Source organism: Hemitrygon akajei, chromosome 2, assembly GCF_048418815.1.
Source record: "Hemitrygon akajei chromosome 2, sHemAka1.3, whole genome shotgun sequence".
Classification (NCBI taxonomy): domain Eukaryota; kingdom Metazoa; phylum Chordata; class Chondrichthyes; order Myliobatiformes; family Dasyatidae; genus Hemitrygon; species Hemitrygon akajei.
Window position 1 is genome coordinate 68,749,893 of NC_133125.1, and position 16,747 is coordinate 68,766,639.

Genomic DNA, 16,747 nt, shown 5'->3' on the forward strand with positions numbered 1-16,747 from the left:
ATCAAACGGTATCCTAACTTAGAAATATACAGAGCAGCACACAAAAATGCTGTAAGAAATCAGCTGGTCAGGCAGCATCTATGAAAGTGAATAAACAGTTGACATTTATGGCTGAGACCCTTCACCAGGACTGGAAAGGAAGCAGGAATAAAAAGGTGGGGGGACAGACAGGAAGACAAGCTAGAAGTGATAGGTGAAGCCAGGTAGGTGGGAAAAGCAGAGGGCTGGAGAAGAAGGAATCTGATAGGAGAGGAGAGTGTACCCTAGGAGAAAGGGAAGAAGGAGGGGCACCAAAAGAGGTGATAGGTAGATGAGGAAAAGACGTAAGAGGCCAGAGTGGGGAACAGAAGAAAAGGGAAGGGGAAATCAATATTTCTGCCAACAGGTTAGATGGAATATGAAGTGTTGCTCCTCCACCCTGAGAGTGGCCTCATCGTGGCAGATGAGACTATGGATCAACATGTTAGAATGGAAATCTCAAAAGAAATTAAAATGGCTGGCCATCAGGAAATCCCACTTTTGGCAGATGGAGCATAGGTGCTCGATAAAGCGGCCCCCCGATTTAAGTCCGATCTCACCAATATAGAGGAGGTCGCATAGGGAGCACTGGATACAATAGATGATTCCAGGTGAAGTGTTGCCTCATCTGGAAAGACTGTTTGGGGCCCTAAATGGAAGTGAGGGAGGTGTTGAATTGGTAGGTGTAGTACCTCTCTTGCTTGCATGGATATATGCCAGGAGGGAGATTAGTGAGGAGGGATGAATAGTCAAGGGAATTAGGGAGTGAGCAATCCCTGCAGAAGGTGGAGAATAGTGGGGTAGGTAAAGATGTGTTTGGTGGCAGAATCCTGTTGAAGACGGCACAAGTTGCAAGAATGATGTGTTGGATGCAGAAGCTCATTGGGTGGTAGGTGACGATGAGGAACTCTATCCTTGTAAAGGTGGTGGTGGGAAGAAGGGGTAACATATATGCTCATATACATATAAAACCATTTATGTCCTGTCCCAGCTGGAAAATGGTGCTTCTGTGATGGGGTCCTGAGTTGACCCTATGAACTAGGATCTTAAAAAGAAAGAGAGAGAGGGAGGTGTACAACGCAGAGACTTGGTTATTGAGAGAGAGGAAAAGAATGCTCGGAAGATTGATGTTATAGATTCTCAGCAGTTTGTTGACATTTCTACAAGGACACTGCCTGCGTGTAAGTTCTTACAGAGAGAGGAGGATGGAGCAGTTTGATTGACAGCTGGTGTTCAGCATGCTGAAATAAATACCAGGTCAGCTGCTGGACTCAGAGACACATCGTTTTGGACACTGAACGAGCTTTGTTGAGCCCATAGAAGAGGTGGGTTTCGGAGGATCGATCAGTGGCTCTTGCAGTGTGAAAAGGGTGTGACCGGTGGGGAGTTATTCGTGTGTCCAACCCTTGCGTGGGTTAATAATTCCACCACAGAAGAACGGTCGCCTTTGGTCACAGTCGGTGACTTTAAAAAGGATTTCAGAGGACAACGGGAAGATCGACGGCACCAGCTCACCTGAAGACCTACACACCTCTCTCTCTCCAACTCAACGCAACTAAATACCACAAAATGAACTGAACTTTCTACATCATCGTAAGACTGTATCCCTTCACCCCTAGGCTTGAAAAAGCTTGGTTTTCTATTTCCACACTTGTATATATATTTAGTCATTGCTAACTTGTTTGATATATCTGCATTTATATTACTGTAATGTGTAGTTACTAAAAACACTATTAGTTATTAGCAATACCAGACTCTAAGGTGTTTTCCATTTCTGCTGGTTCTTTAACCCGTCATGGGGTATGTGACACTTCATACACCAAGATGCTGTTTATCGACTTCAGCTCAGTGCTACATACAATCATCCATCAGAAGCTGGTGGGTAAACTGTCCTCGCTGGCTCTCAGCACCTCTCTCTGTAACTGGATCCTGGACCTCTTGACAGAAAGGACCACAGTCAGTCTGTGTTGGCAGCAACATCTCTAGCTCCATCACACTAAGCACTAGTGCACCATCCACCAGGGCTATATGCTCAGCTTGCTGCTATTCATGCTGCTGACTGCTAAATCTAACTCAAACTGAATCGTCAAGTTTGTCAATGACACAACTGTGGATGGTCTCATCAACAACAGTGACAAGAGGGCATACAGAGAGCAGGTAGAGTAGCAGGTAGAATGGCGTGAGCACAACAACTTGAGTCTCAATGTGGACAAGACTAAAGAGATGATTGTGGACTTTAAGGAGGCAGCCCACTCTTCACTGTACATACCAAGTTTCTGTGAGTGCACATAACACACGATTTTGCCTATTCCCACAATGACACCTCTTTAATCATGAGAGCATAGCAGCATCTCCAGTTCCTGAGGAAACTGAGGTGAGTGAGGCTCCCTCTTCTCCTCCATTCTAGCCAATTTTTACAGAAGTACCATTGAGAATGTCCTGACTAGCTGCATCACCATCAGGAATGAGAACACAAGGCATCTGACTGCAAGACCCTGCAAAGGATTCTGAGAGCTGCTAAGAGGATCATTGGGATTTCACTTCCATGTATCTGAGATATTTATCAGGAGTGCTGCATTCCCATAGCATTGTCAAGGATCCCTCCCATCTATCCAGCAGAATCTTTGAATCTCTGCCATCAGGCAGGAGGTACAGTAGCATTAGCCCAAGGACTGTTAGGATGGGAAACAGCCTCTTCCCCCAGGCTGTGAGACTCCTGAACTCCCAGCCACTACCCAGGTCTCATCACCTACTGTATGTAGCGTCAGAAGCAATATATTGTTATTTTTAACTTCTGTTGTAAATGCACCTTGTGCTAAATGTCAATCTTCTGGAATTTATTTGATTATTTGTTAATTTATTTACAGTAATATTACTTTATATGCTGTCTGTGAGTTGCATTGCTGTGTTGTGCACCTTGGTCTGGAGGAATATTGTTTGATGGTATACATGTATACAGCTGAATGACAATAAACTTGAGAATCGTATTAGAGTAGGTTAAAAGGTCAGCACAACATCATTGTACTGTGCGGTAAAGCAGCCGTCGGAGAAGGCAGCTTATCTCAACTGCTCAAGTGTAGGTGAAGAAAATGATGAACACAAAAATGCACACAGTAAATGCTGGCCGCATCCTATACAGCCATAACAAGCTGCAACAAATAGCCATTGCTCTTTGAAGAAGCTAGATTTGTATGAATGAGCTCCTTGATATCATTCAGCAGTGATTACAGTGTATATTTAAGTTACAGGTGTATAAAGTTATGATATTTTTAATGATCAATTGTTTTGTACACAGTGTACTCTCTGAACCAGTACCAATGAAGCTGGATTGTCCTTAAGATACTGTAGTTGGTGAATTGAGGGAAGAGTAATCTGTGAAATTATAGATGTTACCATTATAAAAGAGGAAGTATTAGATTACTTATCAGGCAAAGGGGTGGAAAAATCCCTAGGCCTGTCTAGATGTATCTCAGTTTCCTCGTTACAGGTTGTGTACTGGGTGACCGACCTATTCAAGGACAACAGAGATCATTATATCATTAAGCCTAATGTCAGTGGTAAAGACATTATTAGAAAACATTCTGAGGAACCAGTTTAATCTATTCTTGGAAAGAAAGATAGGAACTGATCAAACAACCTATCAACCTCCACCTTAAATATATCCAGTGACTTACCCTCCAATTGTGGCAATGAATTCCACAGATTCACCACCCTCTGGTTAAAGAAATTCTTCCTCTTCTCTGTTCCAAAGGGATGTCTATTTATTCTGAGGCAGTGTTCTCTAGCCCAAAGGTCCCCCATTATACACTCTGTGGTCATGGTATTAGGTGCCTTCTGTACTTCATAAAATGGCCACTGAGCATGTCTGTGGTTTTCTGCTGCTGTAGCCCATCCACTTCAAGGTTCAATGTGTTGTGTGTTCACAGATGCTCTTTTGCACACCACTGCTATAACACATGATTATTTCAGTTACTGTCACCTTCCTGTCAGCTGGAACCAGCCTGGCCATTCTACTCTGACCTCACTCATTAAGAAAGCATTTTGCCCATCACACTGCTGCTGAGTTGAGTTTACTATTTTTTTTACACCATTCTCTTTCAACTCTAGAAATTGTAGTGTGTGAAAATCTCAGGAGATCAGCAGTTTCTGAGATACTCAAACCACCCCATCTGACACTAACCATCATTCCAGTGTCAAAGTCACTTTGATCACATTTCTTCCCAATTCTGATGTTTGGTCTGAACAACTACTGAACCTCTTGACCATGTCTGCATGCTTTTATGATTTGAGCTGACGCCACATGGTTGGCTGATTAGATATTTGCATTAATAAGCAGATGTATAGGTGGATCTTATACAAATATGACTATGGAGTATATTTGCCCCATTAACTGGCATATACAATTCTAGAGGAGGGAGATTACAGTACAATATTATGAAATATTGGTTACATTTTTACCTGAGTATAGCTGTCAACTAAGCCAAGCTAAGACCACCTTGGAAATTCAATTCTGGTCACCACACTATAGAAAAGATACAATCACAATGAACAGGATACAGAGAAGATTCATATTATGCTGCCAAGGAAAGACCAGTTCAGTTATGAAGAGACTGGACAGGTTTGGTTTGTTTCCCTCAGTGTAGAGGAGGCTGAGGGGGGACCTACCTGAGATAAGCAAAGTTATGAGGAGCACAGACAAAGTAGATAGGAGGAACCTTTTCCTTATAGTGGAGGTATATAAATATGAAGAGTATGAGTATAAAATAAGAGGTTTCAAAGTGATCTGAGGAAGAAGCTTTTCAGCCACTGAGTGGCTGGAGTCTGTAATACATTGCTGAGGAGGCAGATACTCTCACTACATTTCAGAAATTACACTGCTGAGGAGGCAGATACTCTCACTACATTTCAGAAATTACACTGCTGAGGAGGCAGATACTCTCACTATATTTCAGAAATTACACTGCTGAGGAGGCAGATACTCTCACTATATTTCAGAAATTACACTGCTGAGGAGGCAGATACTCTCACTATATTTCAGAAATTACACTGCTGAGGAGGCAGATACTCTCACTATATTTCAGAAATTACACTGATGAGGAGGCAGATACTCTCACTATATTTCAGAAATTACACTGATGAGGAGGCAGATACTCTCACTATATTTCAGAAATATCTACAGGAGCACTTGAATCACAGAGACCATCTACTGGTAAAAGGGATTAGTGCAGATGGGTACCTGATGGCTGAAATGGACATATTGGGATTGAAGGCCCATTTCTGAGCCATATAACTCTACAGACTTACTAATGTAGCCTTGCAATTAAAACAAACTTCTATTTTGAATAATTTAATAAAAAAGCAAAAGGAGTCATCAAGTCATCTCATCTCCAATCTTATACATGTAAAAAAGACTACGTGCCTTCGTCTTGTGTATGACCCTCATAATCTCATATTCCTCTATCAGGTCTTAGACTCCTTTGGTCCATTTGCCACTTTCTTGCCCATTCTCTAAATCTATCAAAGTCCTTCTGAAGCCTGTTTCCTCAGCACTGTCTGCCCTCCACCAATCTTTGTATCATCTGCAAACTTGGCACGAAAGGCATCTAATCCATCATCTAAATTATTGACATACAGCATAAAAAGAAGCAGTCCCAACATCAATCCCTGCAGAACACCACTTGTCACTGGCAGCCAACCTGAAAAGGATCCATTTATTCCTTCTCACTGCCTCTTATCAATCCGCCAGTGCTCTAACCATTCCAGTAACTTTCCTTAAAAACCATAGGCTCTTAACTTGGTAAGGAGCCTCATGTGTGGCACCTTTTCAAACGCCTACTGAAAGCCCAAATATACAGCATCCACTGCATCCCCTTTATCTATCCTACTTTATCCCTTCAAAGAACTCCAATATGTTTGTCAGGCCAAACTTCCCCTTAAGGAAACCATGCTCACTTTGTCCTACCCCTTTCAGAATCCTAGGGTGCAGTTCATCTGATCTGATCTGAAAGACCTTCAGGTCTTTCAGCTTTTTAAGCATCTTCTCCCTGAACTGCACTCACTTCCCTTCAATACTTGGCCTATTGCTTGCATCTTCCACAATGCTTTGTCCTCTCTTGGCCTGCGTCACCAAGTACTCCATAATCTTATCCTTAACAATTAATGCCAACATCTTCCCAACCACTGAGGTCACAAATACAAGAAACACAGATATAAGCAACAAGGCACTCAGCTCATCGGCACAAAATAAACAACACATGACCCTAGGCACAAGCCAAAAGTCAGCCACATCAGGAAGATTCAAACGCTAGTGAATGAAGGTAAGTTTTGAGCCTGGACTTCAAAGAGCCAATGGAGGGGACAGATCTGATAGGGAGGGGAATGCTGTTCCACAGTCTAGGGGCTGCAACAGCAAAGGCATGGTCACCTCTGAACTTAAACTTAGATCGCAGGACAGCCAGGAGCCCCAAGTCAACCGACCTGAGGCATCTGGAAGTAGAATAAGGGGTTTGAAGGTCTGTGATATAGGAGGGGCCCAGCCCATTTAGGGCTTTATAAACAAACAGGAGAACCCACTAATCCCACAAATCTTTGCTTTGTTGTATGCCCTCACTTTTGCTTTTACATTAACTTTGATTTCCTTCAGCAGCCATGGTTATAATATTTTGCCTTTTGAGTATTTATTTGTTTTTGGAATACACCTATCCTGCACCTTCCCTCATTTTTCCCAGAAACTCTCACCATTGCTGCTCTGCTGTAATCCCTGCCAGCATCTCCTTACAATTTATTTTGGCCAACTCCTCTCTCATACCACTATAATTTCCTTTACTCCACTGAATACCACTATGTCAGACATTACTATCTCCCTATCAAATTTCAAGTTGAACTCAATTATATTGTGATCACTACTCCTTAGGGTTCTTTTACCTTAAGCTTCATTACATTACATTAACCTCCTGTTCATTACATAACACCCAATCCAGTGTAGCTGATACCCTATTAGCCTCAATGACAAACTGCTCTAAAAAGCCACCTTTAGGCATTCAACAAACTCACTCTCTTGAGATCCATTTCCAACCTGATTTTTCCAATGGACGTGTATGTTTTGTAGAAGTAGAGAGGCTACAGAAGGACTTAGATAGATTAGGGGAATGGGCAAAGAAGTGTCAGATGGAATACAGTGTCAGGAAGTGTATGGGCGTGATACACCATCAATAACTCTCTGAGACGTGAGGCGAGATATCGGCTTTTATTGACTGGAAGAAAGAACAAGCAGCAATTGACCACCACGCTACATCCGGGAGACTGAGGGCTGGGGTCAGGCCTCAATCGCCTTTATACGGGGTCTGTGGGAGGAGCCACGGTCAGTGGAAGGAGCCACAGGAGCAGTCAGCGGGGGGGGGGGGGGGGGTGTCCTGACGGGTATATGTAGTTCACCACAGGGCGTGTACATGGGTAGGAGACATGAAAGGGTGGAGAGAAATACAAAAAACTGAGGTACGTGGTCTTAGGAATCCTTGTGCAGGATTCTCTAAAGGTTAATTTCAGGTTGAGTCTGTGGTGAGGAAGGCAAATGCAATGTTATCATTCATTTCAAGAGGATAGAATATAAAAGCAAGGATGTAATGCTGAGGCTGTATTAGGCACTGGTGAAGTCTGACTTGGAGTATTGTGAGCAATTTTGGATCCCTTTGTTACAACCACGGATTTGGCAGCACAGTAGAACTGGCAATTGCGCTTGTGAATTTGTACGTCAGCTAATTATTACTTCATCATGATAATATTTAACTCCATACTTGTCGTCATAGTACTTGCAAGACTCGGACAGATCACAGCAACAATTGCTTTTGTTTTGTATCGCCCTTGCCTCAGAAATTAGACTGTGGAGACCACTGACTCTGAAGACGAGCGATATTCGTTTAATAATTAAATTTTCTTTTCAGCCGCAGTGTAGGCTTCGTTTCCCATCTGAGCGTTTTAGTTAACGGCCTTGTCTGGCCCAGCATTTATTGTTTTACTTTCCCTTGAACACTGTTCATATTAAAGTTTTATGAACTATCGACCCGCTTCAGTGTCTCTCACTACACACTTGGGCCATATCCGAACCACAGTGACACCCTTATTTAAGAAAGGTGTATAAGATGATGAGAGGCATTGATCGTGTGGATAGTCAGAGGCTTTTCCCCAGGGCTGAAATGGCTAGCACGGGAGGGCACAGTTTTAAGGTGCTTGGAAGTAGGTACAGAGGAGACGTCAAGGGTAAGTTTTTTACGCAGAGAGTGGTGAGTGCGTGGAATGGGCCACCGGCGATGGTGGTGGAGGCGGACACAATAGGATCCTTTAAGAGAGTCATGAATAGGTACACGGAGCTCAGAAAAACAGAGAGCTATTGGTAACCCTAGGTAATTTCTCAGGTAAGGACATGTTCGGCACAGCTTTGTGGGCCGAAGGGCCTGTATTGCGCTGTAGGTTTTCTATGTTTCTAAGAAAGGATGTTCTGACATTGGAGAGGGTTGACAGGAGGTTCATGAGAATTATTCCAGTATTGAAAGGGTTATCATATGAGCAGTGGTAGAAGTCTCTGGACTTGTACCGAATGGGGTGGGGCGGTGATTGAGATCTCATTGAAACCTACCGAATGTTGAATGTTGAAAGGCCTAGGTAGAGTGGATGTGAAGAGGAAGTTTCCTTTGATGTTTCCTAGCAAAGGCTCAAAATAAAGGGATGGCCATTTAGAACAGAGATGGGAAGGCCTTTCTTTAGCCACAGGTGATGAATCTGTGGAATTCATTGCCAAACGCTGCTGTGGTGAGCAGCTCACTGGGTGCATTTACAGTGGAGATTGATAGGTTCTTGATTAGTCAGGGCGTGAAAGGTTATGGGGAGAAGGCTGGAGAACGGAGTTGAGTTGGAAATGGATCAGCCTTGATTATATAGTGGAGAGACTCAATGGGCTGAATGGTCTAATCCTGCTCTCATGGTTTTTATGCTATCAGACAAGAGTCACAGGAGTCTGAAGACTCACACCTCACAGTTCTTCTGCACTGCTATCAAGTTCTTGAACTGACTATATTTTTGTATTTCTCTCTCTTAATATTGTGCGAATGTCACTGTTTATCTTGTGGTTTATTTTAAAATGTGTAAGTTATGTATAATTATTATTAATATAAGTTTATGTTGCCTCACCTTTGTCCTTATCTTATAATGTACCATATCGGTGCAATGAAAAAGCAAGTTTTCAGGGCTTGTACCATCTGTGTATGTATGTCTATGACACAATATGCCTAAACCTGAAGCTGTCGATAAGGTTTTGGATTTGCAACCCAAGTCACTCATTGCCAGATTTTAGAAAGTCAGGCAAGAAACCATCTGCTTCCAAGACCTTGCCTTTTTCTTTGCGTGGGGATATGGCCCTTTTGCCTTCATGCTGGCTACAGTGGCAGCAAGATAGATAGTTTGGCGACACAAGAGATAGCAGATGCTGGAACTGGGAGCAAGAATCAAACAGCTGGAGAAACAGCATACCAGGCAGTATCTGTGCAGGGTAAAGGGCTGTCAGTAACTGGGATTGAGATGCTTCATCAGGACCAAGAGAACAGGGGCTAAAAAGAGGTGAGAGGAAAGGGAGGAGAAAGATGCTCAAAGGCAAGGAGGGATGACAGGCAGATGGAGGGAAGAGTGGAAATAGTGACAGAGGCAGGGAGGTGGTAGGTAGAGGCAACAGAAGCTGCAGATTAAGGGAAATGATGGGAATGGAAGATGTAGCATCAAACCAAATAAGGGAGGTGAGAAGTCAGGAGAAATTGTTGGGAGAGGACTCAGTGGGATGGTTCAGGGGCATTGCCTCAAGTGAATTATGCATGGAGCTTGCATCTTCTCCCTTTTACTGCCTGGGGTTCCTCTGGACCCTTCCTTTTCCAAAGGAGTGGCAGCTGGTAGTGGGAGAGTAGGTGAGTGTGGTGATTGTGATAGAAGCTGAATGGATAAATGAGAATGTGGAGAAAGTACAGCCTGAATATTGTAGGAGAGTGCTTGCTGGTGGTGGGACAGTAGGTGAGTGTGGTGATTGTGATAGAAGCTGAATGGATAAATGAGAATGTGGAGAAAGTACAGCCTGAATATTGTAGGAGAGCGCTTGCTGGTGGTGGGACAGTAGGTGAGTGTGGTGATTGTGATAGAAGCTGAATGGATAAATGAGAATGTGGAGAAAGTACAGCCTGAATATTGTAGGAGAGTGCTTGCTGGTGGTGTGGACTTGGTGGTCCAAAGAGCTTGTTTCTGGGCCATTTGAACCTGTGGCTTGGTGATAAAGCTCAGTCCAATAGGTAAAAAACGTAAACAAAAATCAGAAAAAACAAAACTTGACAACGAGGACAATTAGACCGGGAATACCGAGATCAGGGTCTCTGAGACCGGAGACGATTAGACTGGGAATATTGAGACCAGGGACTCTGAGACCAGAGACGATTAGACTGGGAATACTGATACCAGGGACACTGAGACCAAAGATGATTAGACCGGGGATGCTTAGACCTGGAAAAAGCCTTGAACACAGATTAGAGAAGTTTGGAATGTAAACTTGAGAAACTCAGAACATGGACTTGAGTGCCTATAAAAACTATTGATCCTAACCCCCCCCCCCCCTTGGAAGTTTTCATATTTTATCACTTTATAATATTGAATCACTGTGGATATAATTTTTGATAATGATCAACAGAAAAATACTTTTTCTTGTCAAATTGAAACAAATCTCTACAAAGTGATCTAAATTAATTACAAATTAAAAAACACTAAATAATTGTTTACATAATTATTCACCCACTTTAATATGGCACACCAAATCATCACTGGTGCAGCCAGTTGGTTTTTAAAGTCACACAATTAGTTAAATGGAGATCACCTGTGTGCAGTCAAGATGTTTCAATTGATTGTAGCAAAATACTCCTGTATCTGGAATGTCCAGCTGCTGGTGAGTCAATATCCTGGCAAAAGCTATACCATGAAGACAAAAGAACACTCCAAGCAACTCTGCAGAAAGGTTTTTGAAAAGCACACATCAGGAGATGGATACAAAAACATTTCCAAGTCACTGAATATCCCTTGGAGTACAGTTAAGTCAATCATCAAGAAATGGAAAGAATATTGCACAGCTGTAAATCTGCCTAGAGCAGGCTGTCCTCAAAAACTGAGTGACCGTGCAAGAGGGGGACTAGTGAGGGAGGCCACCAGGACACTTATGACAACTCTGGAGAATTTTCAAGCCTCAGTGGCTGTGATGGGAGAGACTGAACATACAACTGTTGTCCGGGTGCTTCACCAGTCGCAGCTTTAGGGGAGAGTGACAAAGAGAAAGCCACTGTTGAAAAAAATTGCATGAAATCTTGGCTAGAGTTTGCCAGAAGTAAATGGGAGGCTCTGAGGTCAGCTGAAAGAAGGTTCTATGTCTGATGAAACCAAAACTGAACCTTTTCCATCAGACTAAAGACAATGTTTGGAGCAAGCCAAACTTTGCAATACATCAAAAACACACCATCCCTACTGTGAAGCATGGTGGAGGCTGCATCGTGCTGTGGGGATGTTTCACTGCAGCAGGCCCAGGAAGGCTTGTGAAGGTACAGGGTAAAATGAATGCAATGAAATACAGGGAAATCCTGGAGGAAAACCCAATGCAGTCAGCAAGAGAACTGAGATGTGGGAGAACATTTGTTTTCCAGCAAGACAATGACCCAAGCATAAAGCTGAAGCTACACAGGAATGGCTTAAAAACAACAAAGTTAATATCCTGGAGTGGCCAAGTCAGAGTCCAGATCTCAATCCAATTATTTTGTGTCTAAAAGTTGTAATAAAAGTAGACCAATCTGTAGAAATCTGTTTTCACTTTGACAGGGAAGAATCTTTTTCTTTTAATTAGTATCAAAAAACTTTGGAAACAATACTCTTTGGGTCTCGGCACAACCCCAAGAATGTATTGAAGTCGGTGGAGTTTGCATATCCTTTCTGTAATTCCATGGGTTTTCCCCAGGTGCTTCAGTTTCTTCCAGGTTGGTAGGTTAGTGTTTAAATAAGCAGCATTAGACCCAGGAACAGAACTAGGCCATTCAGCCCATCAAGTCTGCTCAACCATTCCAACATGGCTGATTTATTAGCCCTCTCAACCTTTTTTCCTGTAACCTTTGACACCATGATTAATCAAGAACTTACCAACCTCTCTTTAAATGTACTCAATGACATGGCCTGCATATCCATCTGCAGCAAAGAACTCCACCTCTGGCTAAAGAAGTTCCTTCTCATCTCTGTATTAAATAAGCACCCCTCGATTCTGAGGCTGTGATATCTGTTCCTAGACTCCCCCACTATAGGAAGCATCCTTTCCACATCCACTCTATCCAGACCTTTCAATATTCAATAGATTTAAATAATATTCTCTTCCTCATTCTCCTGAACTGCACCGAGTATGGATCCACAGCCATAAGTTGCTGCTCGTATGTTAACCCTTTCATTGCTGGGGTGATTTCTCTGATGCCAGCACATCTTTTCTTAGATAAGAGGCCCAACATTGCTCACAATAATCTAAGTATGGTTTGACTAATGTCTTAAAGCCTCAGCATCGCGAGAAGGCGGCATACAGGAGGAATGAGATATATCAGCTAGCTGAGTAGAGTAGCAGCAACAACCTTGCCCTCAATGTCAGTAAGACCGAAGAATTGATTGTGGACTTCAGAAAGGTTCAGACGAGGGAACACACACCAGTCCTCATAGAGGGATCAGAAGTAGTAAAGGTGAGAAATTTCAAATCCCTAGGTGTCAACATCTCTGAAGATCTAACCTGGGCCCTGCAGTTTCAAAGGGAGCATGACAGCGGCTATATTTCATAAGAGTTTGAGGAGAGCTGTATGTCATCAAAGAAACTTGCAAATTTCTACAGATGTACCACGCAGAGCATTCTAACTGGCTGTAGCACCATCGGGCATGGGGGAAGGGAGTCTGCATAGCACAGGATCAAAATACACTGCAGATACTTGTAAACTTAGTCAGCTCCATTATGGGCACTGCCCTCCCCCCCCCCCCCCCCCAGCATCTAGGACATCTTCAAGAAGCGATGCCTTGAAAAGTGGCATCCATCAGTAAGAACCTCCATCACTCAGAACGTGCCCTCTTCTCATTTCTATATCAGGGAGGAGGGGGCAGCAGCCTGAAGGCATACACACAACAATTCAGGAACAGCTTCTTCCCCCTGCCATCAGATTTCTGAATGGATATTGAACCCATGAATACAACCTCAGTACTGTTTTTTTTATCTCCTTTTGCACTACTTATTTAACATCTTAATATATATATACTTGCTGTAATTTACAGTTTTTATTACAGTACTACATATTGCACTGTACTGCTGCCACAATACAACAAATTTCACATTTGTCAGTGATATTAAAGCTGATTCTGAATCTGAGTATTATATCCTTACATTCTAGTCCTCTCAAAATGAATACTAACAATGCATTTGCCTTCTGTACCACCAATTCAACCAGCAAATTAACCTTTATGGAATCCTGTGCAAGGACTCCCAAGTCCTTCTGCACCTCAGATTTTTGAATTTTCTCATTTACAAAATAATCCATCCCTTCAGTCCTTCTGCCAAAATGCATGATCATGCACTTCCCTACACTGCATTCGATCTACCACTTCTTTGCCCATTCTCCCAATCTGCCTAAGTCCTGCTGCAGCCACCCTCCTTTCTCAACACTATCGCCTTTCCACTCATCTTCATAGCATCCACAAACTTGGCCACAAAGCCATCAAATTCCTTTTTTCAAATCATTGACATATAAGAAAAGAAGCAGTCCCAATATCAACCCCTGTGAACACCACTAGTCACAGGCAGCCAGCCAGCCAGAAAAGGCTCCTTTATTCCCAGTCTTTGCCTCCTGCTAGTCAGCCAACCTTCCAACTATTCTATTACCTTTCCCATAATACCATGGGATCTTATCTTTTTAGGCATCCTCATGTGTGGCACTTTGTCAAAGGCTTTCTGATAATCTAAGCAATATCTGCTGACGAAGGGTCTCAGCCCAAAACGTCGACCGTACTTCTTGCCTGCTGCGTTCCACCAGCATTTTGTGTGAGTTGCTTGAATTTCCAGCATCTGCAGATTTCCTTGCGTTTGTGTTTTTAAATATCCACTGACTTTCCCTTTGTCTATCCTGTCTGTTATTTCCACAAAGAATTCCAACAGATTTGTCAGCAAGATTTTCCATTAAGGAAACTATGTTGACTTTAGCCTCTTTTATCATGCGCCTCCAAGTACCCCAAAACCTCATTGATAATAATGGGCTCAAACATCTTTCCAACCACTGAAGTCAGGCTAACTGGCCTATAATTTCCTTTCTTCTGCCTCCCTCCCTTTCTAAAGAGTGGAGTGACATTTGCAATCTTCCTTTCCCTCATGACTATTCTGGAATCCCATGATTCTTGAAAGATCATTATTAATGCCTCCATAATCTCTTCAGCCACCTCTTTCAGAACCCTGGGGTGTAGTCCATCTGGCCCAGGTACCTTCAGACCTTTCAACTTCCCAAGCACCCTCTCCTTAGTAATAGCAACAACACTCTCTTTTGCCCTGACACTCACATTTCTGGCATTCTGCTAGTGTCTTCCATTGTGAAAAATGACACAAAATACTTAAGTACCTCCTTGTCCCCCATTACTCCATCTCTAGCGGTGTGATATCCACTCTCACCTCTCTTCTTATATATGTATCTGAAAAAACTTACTGTTTCCTTTTTATAATATTGGCCTGCATAGAGTCATAGCAAACTACAGCACAGAAACAGGCTCTATGGCCCATCTAGGCTGTGCAAAACCATTTAAACTGCCTAGTCACTGCCTGCACCTGGACCATAGGTCACCATTCTCCTCCATACGTCACATCCATTCACCTATCCAAACCCCTCTTGAATATCGAAATCAAAATCACATCCACCACTTGTGCTGGCAGCTCATTCCATACTCTCGCCACGTTTCAGAGAATTTTTCCTAACAACTTGGGTCCTCAAGACCTAAAAACAACCTTCTAAATGTTCTCTGTACTTCTTCAATCTTATTTACATCTTTCCAGTAGGTAGGTGACCAAATACTAAAATTAGGCCTCACCAACGTTTTACACAACCACAAAACAACATCCCAGCTCCTGAACTCAGTAGTTTGAACTATGAAGGCCACTGTACCAAAAGCTTTCTTAACGGCCCTTTGATGCAACTTTCAATGAATTATGGACCTGTATTCCCATATCACTTTGTTCTACTGCACACCACAGTGTCCTACCATTCACTGTGTAAGACTCACCTTGGCTGGCCTCCCAAAGAGAAACACCTCACACTTGTCTGCTCTAAATTCCATGTGCCATTTTTCCAGCCGGTCCAGATCATGATAAGTCTTCCGTACTGTCCACTGCACCACCAATCTTGGTATAATCCACAAAATTCCTGATTCAGTTAACCACGTAATTATCCAAATCACAAACAAGAGAAATCTGCAGATGCTGGAAATCTAAACAACACACACAAAATGCTGGAGAAACTCAGCAGGCCGGGCAGCATCTGTGTGGAAGAGTAAAAAGTCAATGCTCTGGCTGAGACCCTTCATCTTCTTCATCTTTGGGCATAAATTTTCCAAATTTTCCCAGAAACAGCATCCATTGCTGTTCTGCTATCATCACTGCTAGTGTCCCATTCCAATCAACTTTGGCCAGCTCCTCTCTCATACCTCTGAAATTTTCTTTACTCTACTGTAATACTGATACATCCAGTTTTAGCTTCCCCTTCTCAAATTGCAGGACAAGTTGTGTCACATTAGGATAACTATCTCCTAAGGGTTTCTTTACCTTAAGCTTCCTAATCAAATCTGGGTCATTACATATCACCCAATCTAGAATTGCCATTCCCTGAGTAGGGTCAAACACTAAAAAGCAATCTCATGGGCATTTTTAAAACTCCCTCTCTTGGGATCAAATCCACTAAGGTTAATTTATTGTCGAAGTATATATGAGATTCATCTCTCCAGATAGCCTGCAACAAAGAAAACTGTGGAAAGTAATTCAAAGTGAAACAGCAAAACACCGACGCTAAAAAATTATCAGCAAAATGATCATCAACCCCTAAGGCCCCATCCCTGCACCGAAAAAACTAAAAAAAACACAACAAGAACATCGACTCCCAAAGCCACGTTCCTCCCGCAGAAAAAAGCAATGAGAAAGAACGGGTGAAAACACATGATATCAAAACCATTGTTCATTGTCCATAGTCCAATCCATAACCATTCTGTGTATTGACAGAAAGAGATGACACCACTCGAAAACTCGAAAGCAGAGGCCTACCTTACGTTCACAGCCAGCCGCCACACAGTCTCCCTTCTGGCAGCAGAGGGAACCCATCAGTGATCGAAAGGCAGGCAGTGGTGATGAATCCTCGATCGCCTCCCACTTTTGGCTTGATATTCCAATCTTTCTTGATTAGAAACTCGGCTTTGATCGGCAATTAGCAAACACTTAATCAGCAAAATGGAGTTGAAGATTGCCTCACACCCTGTCTCAAAGTTTCTTAGCCTCAAGAGGTTCAAGCAGGCATCCTGGATTTTTCTCAGAGACAGCAAAGCAGTGAATTACACAATCCATTTCCAAACTGTAAATCGTAAAAAACCCAACTCGAAACTGTAAACCATAAACAATCGTCTCCAA